This window comes from Macaca thibetana, chromosome 3 (genome assembly GCF_024542745.1).
Source record: "Macaca thibetana thibetana isolate TM-01 chromosome 3, ASM2454274v1, whole genome shotgun sequence".
Classification (NCBI taxonomy): domain Eukaryota; kingdom Metazoa; phylum Chordata; class Mammalia; order Primates; family Cercopithecidae; genus Macaca; species Macaca thibetana.
In genome coordinates this window covers 129,172,257-129,186,782 of record NC_065580.1, presented here as the reverse complement: position 1 = coordinate 129,186,782, position 14,526 = coordinate 129,172,257, and the positions used below count along the sequence as shown (strand labels likewise).

General features: G+C 44.0%; 1 long non-coding RNA gene across 5 annotated transcripts in view; it reads right to left on the bottom strand.

Annotated features, from left to right (window-relative positions):
• LOC126950316 (uncharacterized) overlaps positions 1-14,509 on the bottom strand; it is a 76,885-nt gene extending 62,376 nt beyond the window's left edge. For 3 of the 5 annotated variants that reach the window (XR_007724155.1, XR_007724158.1, XR_007724156.1), the window contains exons 1-6: positions 14,183-14,509; positions 11,751-11,861; positions 7,058-7,180; positions 5,246-5,304; positions 4,009-4,081; positions 3,453-3,561 (exon numbers count right to left, since the gene is read on the bottom strand). This is a non-coding gene — a long non-coding RNA (uncharacterized LOC126950316). The remainder of the gene's footprint in view (positions 1-3,452; positions 3,562-4,008; positions 4,082-5,245; positions 5,305-7,057; positions 7,181-11,750; positions 11,862-14,182) is intronic. The other 2 variants (XR_007724157.1, XR_007724159.1) reach the window with 2 other exon arrangements.
• Between the last annotated feature and the right edge of the window lie 17 nt (positions 14,510-14,526).

Below are 14,526 nucleotides of genomic sequence, written 5' to 3'. Positions count from 1 at the left end.
AAAATAGTAAGCAGAGGCCAGTTTAGATTAAAAGAGGCATAACAACCAAAGTTAGCACACGAAGATTGTTTGGACCCAGATTTAAAGCAAAATTTTTCAGATAATGAGGAAATGATACTGTTCAGGTAAGAGTACGGAAACTTGGCCAGTTACGGTGGCTCATGCCTGTAATCGCAGAAGTTTGGGAGGATGAGGTGGGCAGATCACCTGAGGTCAGGAGTTCGAGACCAGCCTGGCCAACATGGCGAAACCCTGTCTCTACTAAAAATACAAAAATTAGCCGGGCATGGTGGCGTGCGCCTGTAAGCTCAGCTACCCAGGAGGCTGAGGCAGGAGAATCGCTGGAGCCTGGGGGGCAGAGGCTGCTGTGAGCTGAGATCGCGCCATTGCACTGCAGCCTAGGGCGACACAGCAAGATTCTGTTTAAAAAAAAAAAAAAAAAGAAAGAAAGAAAAAGAAAAGAAAAAAGAGTGAGGAAAGTCAACTAAGGGCTACAGATGAGCTGACAACAAAAAATCACTGTAATTTTGTCACATGTGATGAGACACTAGCTGTGTAAGAAAACATTAATGCTGTTTGGGGATGCATACTGAACAGATAAAATGACGTGATGACTGATTTGCTTTACAATATCCCTGCAAAGGGAGGCAAAGGAATAGAAGAACAAAATGTGGGACAATCTTAATGATCACAGAAATTGAGGAATGGGTATTTTAGTGTTCATTGTACTATTTTCTCTACTTTTGAATAGGTATAAAAACTGCAATTTAAAAACGTAAAAAAAGAGCCAGGCGCGATGGCTCATGCCTGTAATCCCAGCACTTTGGAAGGCTGAGGCAGGTGGATCACTTGGGTCAGGAGTTCAAAACCAGCCTGGCCAACATGGTGAAAGCCTGTCTCTACCAAAAAAAAAAAAAAAAAAAAATCAGCCAGGTGTTGTGGTAGGCACCTGTAGTCCCAGCTACTCAGAAGGCTGAGGTAAGAGAATTGCTTGAACCTGGGAGGCAGAGGCTGCAGTGAGCCAAGATCATGACACTGAACTCCAGCCTGGGCGACAGAGTGAGAATTCACCTCAAAAAAAAAAAAAAAAAAAAAAAAGTAAAAAAGAATTGACTAATCCCTGCTCTGAAGCCACATCCAAACAAAACTCTAAAAAGAAAGATTCAAGCAATTTATATTGTGCTATTTATATACAGATCTCCCTTGCACCTCTGTATGTAACATTCAAATATTTTGCAACCTGATGGTTGGGGGTGGCTCAAAGCTCGGCATGGTGGCAGGTGCCTGTAGCCGTAGCTACTTAGGAGACTGAGGCAGGAGGATAACTTGAGCCCAGGAGTTCCAGTCCATTCCAGACAACATAACAAGACCCTGTTTCTTTCTTTCTTTCTTTCTTTTTTTTTTTTTTTTTTTTTGAGACGGAGTCTCGCTCTGTCGCCCAGGCTGGAGTGCAGTGGCGCAATCTCGGCTCACTGCAAGCTCCGCCTCCCGGGTTCACGCCATTCTCCTGCCTCAGCCTCCCGAGTAGCTGGGACTACAGGCGCCCGCCCCTGCGCCCGGCTAATTTTTTCTATTTTTAGTAGAGACGGGGTTTCACCATGGTCTCGATCTCCTGACCTTGTGATCCGCCCACCTCGGCCTCCCAAAGTGCTGGGATTACAGGCGTGAGCCACCACGCCCGGCCTTTTTTTTTTTTTTTTTTTTTTTTTTTGAGATGGAGTTTCACTCTTGTTGTCCAGGCTGGAGTGCAATGGGGCAATCTCAGCTCACTGCAACCTCTGCCTCCTGGGTTCAAGTGATTCTCCTGCCTCAGCCTCCCAAGTAGCTGGGATTACAGGCACACGCCACCATGCCCAGCTAATTGAGTATTTTTAGTAGAGATGGGATTTCTCCATGTTGGTTAGGCTGGTCTCGAACCCCCTACTTGAGGTGATCCACCCGCCTCAGCCTCCCAAAATGCTGGGATTACAGGTGTGAGCCACCGCACCCAGCAGACCTTGTTTCTTTAAAAAGAAAAGTTGGGGAGCCGTCAGGGAGCTCATTGATGAATTATTTTGGTGATAACAACTGCCATCAAAACACAACTATAAAATCCAAAATTATATCTATTGCCAGATCTTTCTCCTTACTTCCGGACTTATTTATTCAACTGTCTCCTTCACCTCCACACCTCAACTTAAATGTCAACTTGAAAGAAATTAATTATTAATTAATTAATAATTTAATTATTTATTAGTAATTAATGTTTTTGTTCTTAGATTGGCTTTCCTCTAACATCTCAATGTTTGTCTTAAATTCTTACTTCATGACATTAGCACCAAATCTGAAGGGCTCTAGTATAGGAACTCTTTGAGATAAGAAACATGTGTTTTTGAGAAACCACACAAAATGAAATAATTATCACAGTTGTAAAAACAAATATGCCCATGAACAAACAACAGTAAAAGATTAGAGGCTTTTGGTCACACTAGAGAGGATGTTAAATAAAATTATTCTGTTAATTCAACAAGGAAATATATAAACCTAATTCTAACGAACTTTTTATAAAATAAAAAAGAACCAGTTGGAGTTGAGAGTGAAAAGTGGAAGTTTAGAAAGAGGCGAAGCCAACTACAGAACGTGCTCATCACATATCATCAAGGCTGATCCAATCACACCCCCTGCCTCCCCATCCCCCTTATTCCACTTAATTATTTCCCAGACCTTATACCTTCTTACAAAGTAAATATCTCTTACTTACTACACATGTTTCCCCACCAGACTGAATGCTCCAGAATGCACGGGGCAGGGCACTGTCTTCTGCACTGCCCAGTTCCCGGCACCTGACTCACAGGTGCCAAATGACTGCAGGATTATGAGGTTGGAAGTAGTAAATATTTCCTGAATACTTGCAGTGGTTCACAGCAATGAAAAATCTAAGATTTCTTCTCTCCCTTTCAGGAACCTTAGAGAAAGCAGCAATACTGTCAGAGGTGTTTGAATGACAGCAACTCAATCTTAAATAGGAGCTGGGTAAAATGAGGCTGAGACCTACTGAGCTGCATTCCCAGATGGTTAAGGCACTCTAAGTCACAGGGTGAGGGAGGAGGTCAGCACAAGATACAGGTCATAAAGACCTTGCTGATAAAATGGATCGCAGTAAAGAATCCAGCCAAACCCACCGAAACCAAGATGGCGATGACAGTGACCTCTGGTCATCCTCACTGCTACACTCCCACCAATGCCATGACAGTTTACAAATGCCATGGCAACATCAGGAAGTTACCCTATATCATCTAAAAAGGGGAACCATAAAATAATCCACTCCTGGCCAGGTGCAGTGGCTCATACCTGTAATCTCAGCATTCTGGGATCACCTTAGGTCAGGAGTTTGAGACCAGCCTGGCAATGTGGTAAAACCCCATCTCTACTAAAAATACAAAAACAAATTAGTTGGGTGTGGTGGTACGCACCTGTGATCCCAGCTACTCGGGAGGCTGAGGCAGGAGAATTGCTTGAACCCAGGAGGTGGAGGTTGCAATGAGCCGAGATCACACCACTGCACTCCAGCCTGGACTCCATCTCAAAAAAAAAAAAAAAAAAAAAAAGTAAGAGAGGCTGGGCATGGTGGCTCACAACTGTAATCCCAGCACGTTGGGAGGCTGAGGTGGGTGGATCACCTGAGGTCAGGAATTTGAGACCAGCCTGGCCAACAAGGTGAAACTACATCTCTATTAAAAATACAAAAATTAGCTGGGCATGGTGGCAGGTGCCAGTAATCCCAGCTACTTGAGAGGCTGAGGCAGGACAATGGCTTGAATCTGGGAGGGGGAGGTTGCAGTGATCCAAGACCACACCACTGCACTCCAGCCTGGGTAACGTGAGCGAAACTCCATCTCAAAAACAAAACAGTAAGAGAAAACTGGAGCTGAGTCCTGCTCATTATATTTACTTTCCTAAAATAAAACAACATTATAAAAAAATTACTCAGTAATATACTTTAGTTGAAAGGGGAAAAAACAGACTTACCAAAATTTTTTGCAGAAAAGCTGATCCACCATCTTTCTTAATTTAGTGATTCTGGCATACCATTCTTCCTTTACTGTCGAAATCACAGGAATACAAGTTTTCTCAATTTAGTGGGTTTAATAGCTTGGGTTATTAAATATTACTATTATAAAATAGGCAATATTATTTTTTCTTTTCCTGTGACTAAAGTTATTTCTAAGATCCAGAATGTATTTATTACTGAAACAATGCTGACACACACTGCACAAAAAAGGAAGAACCAGACATTCATTAAAGCTAGGAAAAAGCAGAATTCAGTGTGCTCAAGAACCACTAGCGGGCCAGGCGCGGTGGCTCACGCCTGTAATCTTAGCACTTTGGAAGGCTGAGGTGGGCAGATCACCTGAGGTTGGGAGTTCGAGACCAGCCTGGCCAACATGGTGACACCACAGCTCTAATACAAATATAAAAATTAGGCGGGTGTGATGGCAGGTGCCTGTAATCCCAGCTACTTGGGAGCCTGAGGCAGGAAGAATTGCTTGAACCTGGGAGGTGGAGGGTGCAATGAGTTGAGATCACACCACTGCACTCCAGCGTGGGCGACAGAGCAAAACTCCATCTCAAAAAAAAAAAAAAAAAAAAAAAAAAAAAAAAAAAAGAACAGCTAGCAGGTGCCATTTGGTATGGGGAGACTATGCATATAATCTTGCAGCAATCCTTCCATTTTAGTAAATCTAAACAGTGTGATTCCATTCTGTTTTGTCTCCACTCTACTCCAGAGCCAAAACAAGTAAGAAAATCAGTTATATTTCTGTTTCTTTGAAAACACATCTAACAATTAAGAGACGATATGCATGGCTCCATATTCTAAAAGGAAACCTCTTATATCCTGGGTATCATGGACATTTGATGAATGTTTGCTCAGTTGTTTGGTGCAAGCTTCAATAATAACCTGTTCAATGCATTATGCCAGATAAATCTTGCATCTCAAAAGTAGGAAAAATATTGTTCTTTTAGTTCTGTCTACCCATAAATGCAACATTTACATGTATTTATAATGGGTTAATAAAAATAAAGTGAATTTACTGTTCTAGAGAGTATTAGAATTTTGACAACATGAATTCTCCTGTCCTGTCATGTAATTAAAAGTTAGAGGAATATTATTTCATGTGGAAGATACCATTAAAAAAAATCAATGTTAAGCATTAAATAATTATTTTACATAATCTTCTAATCTGACTTAAGACTGAAGACCTACCTCCTGAAGCTGGTTTATCAAGTTGTAAATCTTCATGTGTCGAACTCACAAGTTCATGTCTGCAAGGTGAGAATAAATACTTAATATTCACTAGGCAATATTCAGCAAAGTAATATCCATTAGTACATATTTAACATTTAATCACCAAGGGTGGCTTTGGAAAGAAAAGACAGGCTGGGCACAGTGGCTCACACCTGTAATCCCAACACTGACTGAGGCAGGCAGATCACAAGGTCAGGAGTTCGAGACCAGTCTGGCCAACATGGTGAAACCCCATCTCTACTAAAAATACAAAAATTAGCCAGGCATCGTGGCAGATGCTTATAATCCCAGGTACTCAGGAGGCTGAGCTAGGAGAATCACTTGAACTTGGGAGGCAGAGGTTACAGTGAGCTGAGATCACACCATTGCACTCCACTATGGGTGACAAGAGCGAAACTCCAGCTGAAAAAAAAAAAAAAGAAAAAGAAAAAGAAAAAGAGAAATATACCATTACTTTAAGGCAATGTAGATACAGCCAGAATTTCTACAGAAATCTGAACCACATTACAAAACTAAAAAAAAAATACCAGCTAATATCATTTAAAACATATAGCACTAAACGGAATAGGTAATATTTTCTTTCTTTCTTTTTTTTTTTTTTTTGAGACAGAGTCTCGGAGTGCAATGGCACGATCTCGGCTCACTGCAACCTCTGCCTCCTGGGTTCAAGCACTTCTCCTGTTTCAGCCTCCGGAGTAGCTGGGACTACAGGCATCCACCACCATGCCCAACTAGTTTTTTTATTTTTAGTAGAGATGGTGTTTTCACCATATTGGTCAGGCTGGTCTTGAACTCCTGACCTCAAGTGATCCACCCACCTCAGCTTCCCAAAGTGCCGGGATTACAGGTGTGAGCTAACGCACCTGGCTGGAAAAGGTAAAATTTTCCAAACATAAACATTAGTGTAACTTTATTGGACTTAAAAAAAATTTTTTTTTTTAGTAAAAGCAGCAGAAGATTCTCCTGAACTGCATCATTTCAACTAGCATTTATTTACTCATGATTAAAATAATACAACAGCTATAAAAAGTCAAGAGGTGGCAAGGTGCAGTGACTCATGCTTGTAACCCCAACACTTTGGGAGGCCAAGGCGGGTGAGCACCTGAGGTCAGGAGTTTGAGACCAGCCAGGCCAACATGGTGAAACCCTGTCTCTACTAAAAATACAAAAATTAGCTGGGCATGGTGGCTCTCACCTGTAGTCCTAGCTACTAGGGAGGCTGAGGCGGGAGGATCGCTTGAACCTGAGAGGTGGAGGTTGCAGTGAGCTGTGATCACGCCACTGCACTCCAGCCTGGGTGACAGAGCAAGACTCTGTCTCAAAGGAAAAAAACAAAAAGTCAAGAGCATAGGGAGTATTAAAATCAGACAGAACCAATGGTCTCTCATCTGAACAGCTCCATTTTTTTGCTATCATTATGTGTTAAGGTCTACTTGCTACTAAACATTAATATTTGTACTAAAGTTTCAAGTGTACCACATAACACATTAGTGCTGACTTAGGTTTAATGTCCTTTGCTGTACACTATACTTGAATATTATACTTACATACCACAACAAAAGTATCTTTCTCTAAGGCAATTAATATTAATACTGCTTTAAAATTATAAAATGTGAGACGGGTGCGGTGACTCATGCCTGTAATCCCAGCACTTTGGGAGGCCAAGGCAGGTAGATCACGAGGTCAAGAGATCAAGACCATCCTGGTCAACATGGTGAAACCCTGTCTTTACTAAAAGTACAAAAATTACCTGCGTGTGGTGGCACATACCTGTAATCCCAGCTACTCGGGAGGTCGAGGCAGGAGAATTGCTTGAACCTGGGAGGCAGAGGTTGTGGTGAGCCGAGATTGTGCCATTGCACTCCAGCCAGAACAACAAAAGCAAAACTCCGTCTCAAAAAAAAAAAATTATAAAATGTGAAGATTTGTTTTATAATTTCACAACACCTGAATATAATTGTCTTTAAACTAAATAATAAATCACCACCACAACAAAAGCCCCACAACATAATCTGTTTCACTTTATAAAAAGCACTGACATTTAAAAAATTGTCATGGTCAATTTATAAAACTGTCATAGCAAATTATTTTTACTCAGAATAGTACTAAATTAACAATATAACAAAAATATAGACCAGGTGTGGCGGCTCATGCCTGTAATCCCGGAACTTTGTGAGGCCGAGGCAGGTGGACCACTTGAAGTCAGGAGTTCGAGACCAGCCTGGCCAACATGGTGAAACCCTGTCTCCACAAAAATACAAAAATTAGCTGGGCGTGTTGATGCATGCCTGTAATCCCAGCTACTTGAGAGGATGAGGCAGCAGAATTGCCTGTAATCCCAACTATTCGGGAGGCTGAGGCAGGAGAATCGCTTGAACCTGGGAGGCGGAGGTTTCAGTGAGCTGAGATCGCGCCATTACACTGCAGTCTGGGCATCAGTGTGAGACTCTGTCTCAAAAAAAAAAAAAAAAAAAAAAAAGATAAAAGTAGAGACAATAGGGGCATCTTGGTGAATACCAAATTTAACAAAGCAGATTAAAAGAAAAAATTAGTTTCAAAAAATAATATTCAATTAAATTCCTAAGATCCAGGGCTTTGCAATAAATATGTAAATAAATCCCCAATATCCATGCTGAAAGTTTAAAAGAAATGCTAACGATAATTAAACAAATACAACTTTTTCTCAGCTTTGCAGTAATATAGAAACAAAGAATGTTTCTAATATTTAGAGAGAAACTACAAAGCAACTTACAAGGAGAGACGTGTAAGGATGGTAGGATTCACCAGCAGCCCTGGGCTTGTCCACAGTACCCCCATGATAAACAATAACTCCATTGTGTATATGAACAAAGTATTACACGACTTTTCCAATTTAAACATACTGTATTTTCTTTCAGACAATTCTTCAACTTATTTACATAGATCAATGATATGATTATTCCATTTCTCTGAAAACTGAGCAAAAGCTGATTCTCAATAATATGTCCCTAGGTCAGAGCAGCACTAACATATGACTTATTTCCTACATTTTACATACTAACAGTCTATATCATTTTACTGCTTTTGGAAACATTTTTCCCTTTTTTGGTGGTTCTTAGAATTAGTTTAATGGTAGACTATAAGAGAAGTTTTAAAGTTTAGTACCTCTTTTTAACCTTTTAATTTCTGAAAAGCAGGAAGGCAGAAAAGATCAATCAAATTAAACACGACAACAGGGAGGCCACAATGAGGAGGTCTCCGGGGGTCTTTTAGCAAACTTCCTAAAACATGTCTCAGCTGTGTGGAAATAAGATTTTACAGCGGCTGGGTTCAGTGGTGCAGGCCTGTAATCCTAGCACTTTGGGAGCAGAGGTGGGCGGATCACTTTGAGCTCTGGGCAACAAAGCAAAAACCCCCCTCCCCTCCCCAACCCCTTGCCTCCGCCCCCATCTCTATCAAAAATACAAAACTTAGCCGGACATGGTGTCAGGTGCCTGTAGTCCCAGCTACTCAGGAGGCTGAGGCAGGAGAATCACTCGAACCCAGGATGCAGATGTTGCAGTGAGCCAAGGCCGCGCCACTGCCAGCCTGGGTGACAGAGCAAGACTCTGTCTCAAAAAAGAAAAAAAGAAAGAAAAAAAAAAAAGATTAAGTAAGAGGGACCCCAGACCTTAAAAATACAAGTTTAAGAGGGACCCTGACTGAGCGCGGTGGCTCATGCTGGGACATTGGGAGGGCGAGGCAGGCGGATCATGAAGTCAAGAGATCTAGACCATACTGGCCAACATGGTGAAATCCCACCTCTACTGAAAATACAAAAAGTTAGCTGAGGGTGGTAGGTGCGCACCTGTAGTCCCAGTTACTAAGGAAGCTGAGGCAGGAGATTTATGTGAACCTGGCAGGTGGAGGTTGCAGTGAGCCGAGGTAACGCCACTGCACTCTAGCTTGGGCAACAGAGCAAGCCTCCACTGAGGCAAGGTTTCTCACTCTCAGGTCCGAGGGGTTCAATAACCGGGCCCTTAGGGAGGTGTGAGCCCCCTGAAACGATGCAAGGTTTTGTGTGGAGAGCATGCACATGTGTTTCTGGGAAAATGGTCCACAGCTCTCATTCTCAGCAGGCTCCACACAAAAACGGTTAGAACTCTTGCTACAGAGCCGTGGGAGCAGCTAGGTGAGGGGCCTGCCAAGAACACTCTGGGGACTACCTGGGCAGTCTTGAGCCCACCTGGGCAGTCCTGAGCCCACTGTCGCCTAGGCAGGCTGCGCTGCTTGGCATTTGCAGAGCTGAGGGGATGGGGCATGCAGGGACTGTGAAATCGCCCTGAGATGACCCACAGTCCTCAGCTGGGAAGTGAGGGGTGTGTATCCTGCGGCATCCTCCATCCCTAGGGCCATGGGGCCAGGAGAACTGGCCCTTGCAGCAAGTGAAAAGCCTATTATTGACTCCCTCCCTGGCCATGTAGACAGTGAACCAAAGGCACTCATATCAAGTAAATGCCTTGGTCTCTGTGACCGAGGTGCCCAGTAGGCATTCCCAGGTGCAGGGAAGGTCCTGACACCAACATATGCACCTGGTCACCTGAGGAAAGAGAAAGGACTATCCAAGGGGATGGGGCTGAGCTGGGTGTGGAGTGGTCCTTATGGGTCTTGGTGAGCAGGATGGGGAGGAGCATGAGCCAGGCCTCAGGGCAGGACAACCAGGAGACGGCCTGGAAAAAGTGCTGGACCCACGAGGCTTCAAGGCTGGCCAGAGAGGGAGGCAGGATAGGCTGGGAAGTCCCGAGGTCTGAAGATTGGCCCTGGCAGGCAGAAACCAGGTAAGATGGGCAGTTACCTGCATCCTGGGGGGCCAGATGCATCCTTAGCCCAGAGCAGGCGCCAAGATTTCTGGCTCTGGGTGTGACTTCAGTCTGGGGAAAAGCCCCAACCCCCACCAGGACCACCTGCCCCCCAGAGTACTTCAGATGCTAAGCCCAAGCAGGGGCAGGAAGCTGGACTGATGCCTGGGGTATCCCAACAAAGTCCCTGCTACCCCCAAGCTATGGGGCTAAAGGGGGATTACAGCCCAAACCCCACATGCTGGCTCTCAAACTAACACTGAGCCCTCAGTGCCCAAAGGGAGATTCAATCAGCACACTTTCCAGATGGGAAAATGACCTCAGAGAAGTGGAAGAGCCTTGCCCAATGCCCCAGACCAGGGCTCTAGCCCAGAGTGTTCTTTTGTCACTGTGTCCAGAGGGCAGCAGCTACTCTGATGTACCCACCTAAGCCTGGCAACTTTCTCCAACTTTGGAAGCCCAGGAGCATGGCCTGTGTCCACAGATGCACCTGGCATGAGGCGTACCCAGAGAGACAGAGGCAGATGAGTTTCGCTTTCTCCACTGGATTGTGACGGCCTCCAAGGAGACAAAGATCTGCTTGTGAAGGCAGCGGACAGTGAGCAACTGGGGGTGGTTTAACTCTAGATGGATCTGCAGTGCCTGGATGGGACCTGTCTCAGACAGAGCTCAGTTCTGCAGGTCACTTCAGGCACGGAAAGGTCACAGCTACCAAGTGTAGGAGTCTGGATTCAAAGCCAACAGCATGACTCCAAAGTCCCTGCCCTAGCGCCTGGACCACCCACCTCTCGGAGTCACCCTTGCAAGCTCATCAGATGCTCAGGCCAGCAGCACAGCTGGCCAGGGCAAGGGAAACTTGGGGAACCTCAGAGGACCCCTAGGTATTCCAACCTAATCCTGGCACCACTGCCCCTCACCATCCTTCTTCCTGCGTTAACCTTACCCCCTACACAGAGCCTGGGCCACTTAACTTGGCATCAAACAGATGCCTCAATAAATCAGAGTCTGATCTTCTTGAAAAAAAAAAAAAAAAGACTTAACAGATACACAGTTGCAAGTTAGAATACTAAAGAACATAAACATACAACAACTTAATGAACATATAAATTCAATATATAGCCAATCATTGTAACTATGACATAATAGAATATTAAAATACTATTTTCAACATGTATACAAGCTTAATGATCTATTTATATCCAAAATATGAATCATCAACATAATTTGCCACTAATATTCAGTCCCTTCACAGGACACATGATCCACTAGGAGTTAACAGATTAGCAGCTGACAGGCAGTGACACACAGCAAAAACGAAAATGAAGAGATGAAATAGCTTTGAAATAAAGAAGGTTTTAAAGCTAAGAGAAAATTAGTGCTATTAAGTCATTAGCACTAATTTTGAGTCAACTAACTAATTAATGTGAGATGAAACAATGTCCTATGCTTTGGTAAATTCGAACGATGTTTAAACAGTGTCTATAATGTGACTTTCAAAAAGCTCCTGGCTTTACAAAGGTGAGATTATAATGTAGTAATAATGCTAAAGCATGTCCCCCTGCAGATGAGCATGTTGTAACTTTCATCAGTCACACTGAGAGTCCAGAAGATGAAGGAAAAGGTCGTGGATTTCACTGAGAACTTACCAGAGTTGAACTCCCTCACTTTCTGTTGCCCAACATTGGCAGGTTCTGGAACTGGTGGCTGTGGTGGCTCGTTGGTCTTTGGTCTCTTAGAAGATGGAGAATCATCATCATCTTGAAAAAGAAAATGGTCATTACTGAAGGAATCATCTTAGGTTACAGCCACCTCCTAGTCAATTCCCAACATTCAAAAGGTAAGTGGCTTTAAAACTATTTTGAGTATTAATAATTATTCCTGTATTATGATCATTAGCATACCTTTTTCTAGTTGCATCTGAAATTTTATTTTTTTGGGATGTGCTCGAGTGAATACTGTTTTATCCTCTGTCTTGCTTCATTATTTTTTAGTTTGCTTCATTTGAATCATCATTACAAATCTCCCCTTGCCCTCAAATAACTCTGAAATTGCTGCCAAGAACTATATTCTATTTTAAGGCTTTTCAGAAAAAACTTTCAACAAAGACAGCCACCTAAAGTTATACAAATACAGAAGAAAGGGGATATAATAAAGCTTAGACTGGAAAAAATATTTAAGCTTATACAAAATTCAAGCATACATAAACAAGGGAAGCTGGATAATTGTATGTTCAAATACTTTTAATAAGTGCAAAACGTATATGCTTAAAGAAATAGGGCTGGCCGGGCGTGTTGGCTCATGCCTGTAATTCCAACACTTTGGGAGGCCAAGGCAGGCAGATCACTTGAGGTCAGGAATTCAAGACCATCCTGGCCAACATGGTGAATGAAACCCCATCTCTACTAAAAATACAAAAATTAGGCTGGGCGTGGTGGCTCACACCTGTAATTCCAGCACTTTGGGAAGCTGAGGTGGGCGGATCACCTGAGGTCGGGAGTTCAAGATCAGCCTGACTAACATGGAGAAACCCTCTCTCTATTAAAAATACAAAATTAGCCAGGTATGGTGGCACATGCATGTAATCCCAGCTACTCAGGAGACTGAGGCAGGAGAATCACTTGAACCCAGGAGACGGAGGTTGCAGTAAGCCGAGATGATGACATTGTACTCTAGCCTGGGCAACAAGAGCAAACTCTGTCTCAAAAACAAAAACAAAAACAAAAACAAAAAAATATTAGCCAGATGTGGTGGCGCCTGTAATCCCAGCTATCTGGGCAGCTGAGGCAGGAGAATCGCTTGAACCCAGGAGATGGTAGTTACGGTAAGCTGAGATCGTGCCACTTTACTCCAGCCCGGGTAACAGAACGAGACCCTGTCTCAAAAAAAATAGGGCTATATTATTTATGAAACAGATACTGTTGACTCAGTCACCAGAAAGCCAAGGTCGCCAACATTAGACAAATTCGCTGGAGGACCTATGTATGTGCTTTGAAAGACAAAACTGCTTTTGTAAAGAATACTGTATTTTAGAAAAACATAATCACATTAACAACTAATAACACTGTAAAATTAACTATCTAGAGACATAATCTCATTCTATTGCTCAGGATGGAGAGCAGTGGGATGATCAAAGCTCACTGTAGCCTTCAGCTCCTGGCCTCAAGTGATCCTCCTGCCTCAGCCTCTTAAGTAGTTTGGGCCACAGGTGGACACAGGTGCACCTGACTCTTTTTTGCTTGTTTTGTAGAAGCAGGGTTTCACTACATTGCCCAGGCTGGTCTCAAGCTCTGGAGTCTCGCTCTGTCGCCCAGACTGGGGTGCAGTGGTGCGATCTCGGCTCACTGCAACCTCCGCCTCCTGGGTTCAAGAGATTCTCCTGTCTTAGCCTCCCGAGTAGCTGGGACTACAGGCATGCGCCATCATGCCTGGCTAATTTTGTATTTTTAGTAGAGATAGGGTTTCTCCATGTTGGTCAGGCTGGTCTTGAACTAACCTCAGGTGATCCGCCCACCTCAGCTCCCCAAAATGCTTTGATTACAAGTGTGAGCCACCACACCAGGCCTAATTTTTGTATTTTTTGTAGAGACTGGGTTTCACCAAGTTGGCAAGGATGGTCTCGAACTCCTGACCTCAGGTGATCCACCCGCCTCAGCCTCCCAAAGTGTTGGGATTACAGGCGTGAGCCACCACACTTTCTTATGTTATTAAATAGCCCAGGAGGGTGCGGTGGCTCAGGCCTGTAATCCCAACAACTTTAAAGGCCAAGGTGAAAACATGCTTGAACCCAGGAGTTAGAGACCGGCCTGGGCAACATAGCAAGACCCCCATCTCTACAAAACACACAAAAATTAGGCCAGGTGAGCACGGCGTCCGGCTAATTTTTGTATCTTTTGTAGAGATGGGGTTGCGTCATGCTGCCCAGGCCCGTCTTGAACTTCTAAGCCCAAGCTATTCTCCTGCCTTGGCCTCCCAAAGTGCTGGAATAACAGGGCCCAGGCAGCCTCATGTTTTCTTTAAGCAGTCCCTCCCGGTTGTACACTTGGATAGTTTTTCTTTTTTTTTTAAATACAGGGTTTACCTCATTCTCGCAGGCAGGAGTTCTGTGGTGGGATCATAGCTCACTGGAGCCTTGAACCTTGGTGTTCAAGTAGCTGGGAGGCTGAGGTTGGACTACAGAGATGGGGTTGCGCCATATTGCTAGGCTGCTCTTGGCCTGAAGGGATCCTCCCACCCCGGCCGCGCCCGGACATTCTTTTCTATTTTTGACCGACATAAATACTGCGCTGGGTGGGAGTTTATCAGCTACCCCTTTCCAGCCCGCAACACACAAGAACTGGCCGAGAGGTCGCCGTTACCAGGCTCCACTCTGAAAAGACTGCCCAGCTCCAGGCACTGCCCGTGACGTGACAGAAGACCCGCCCC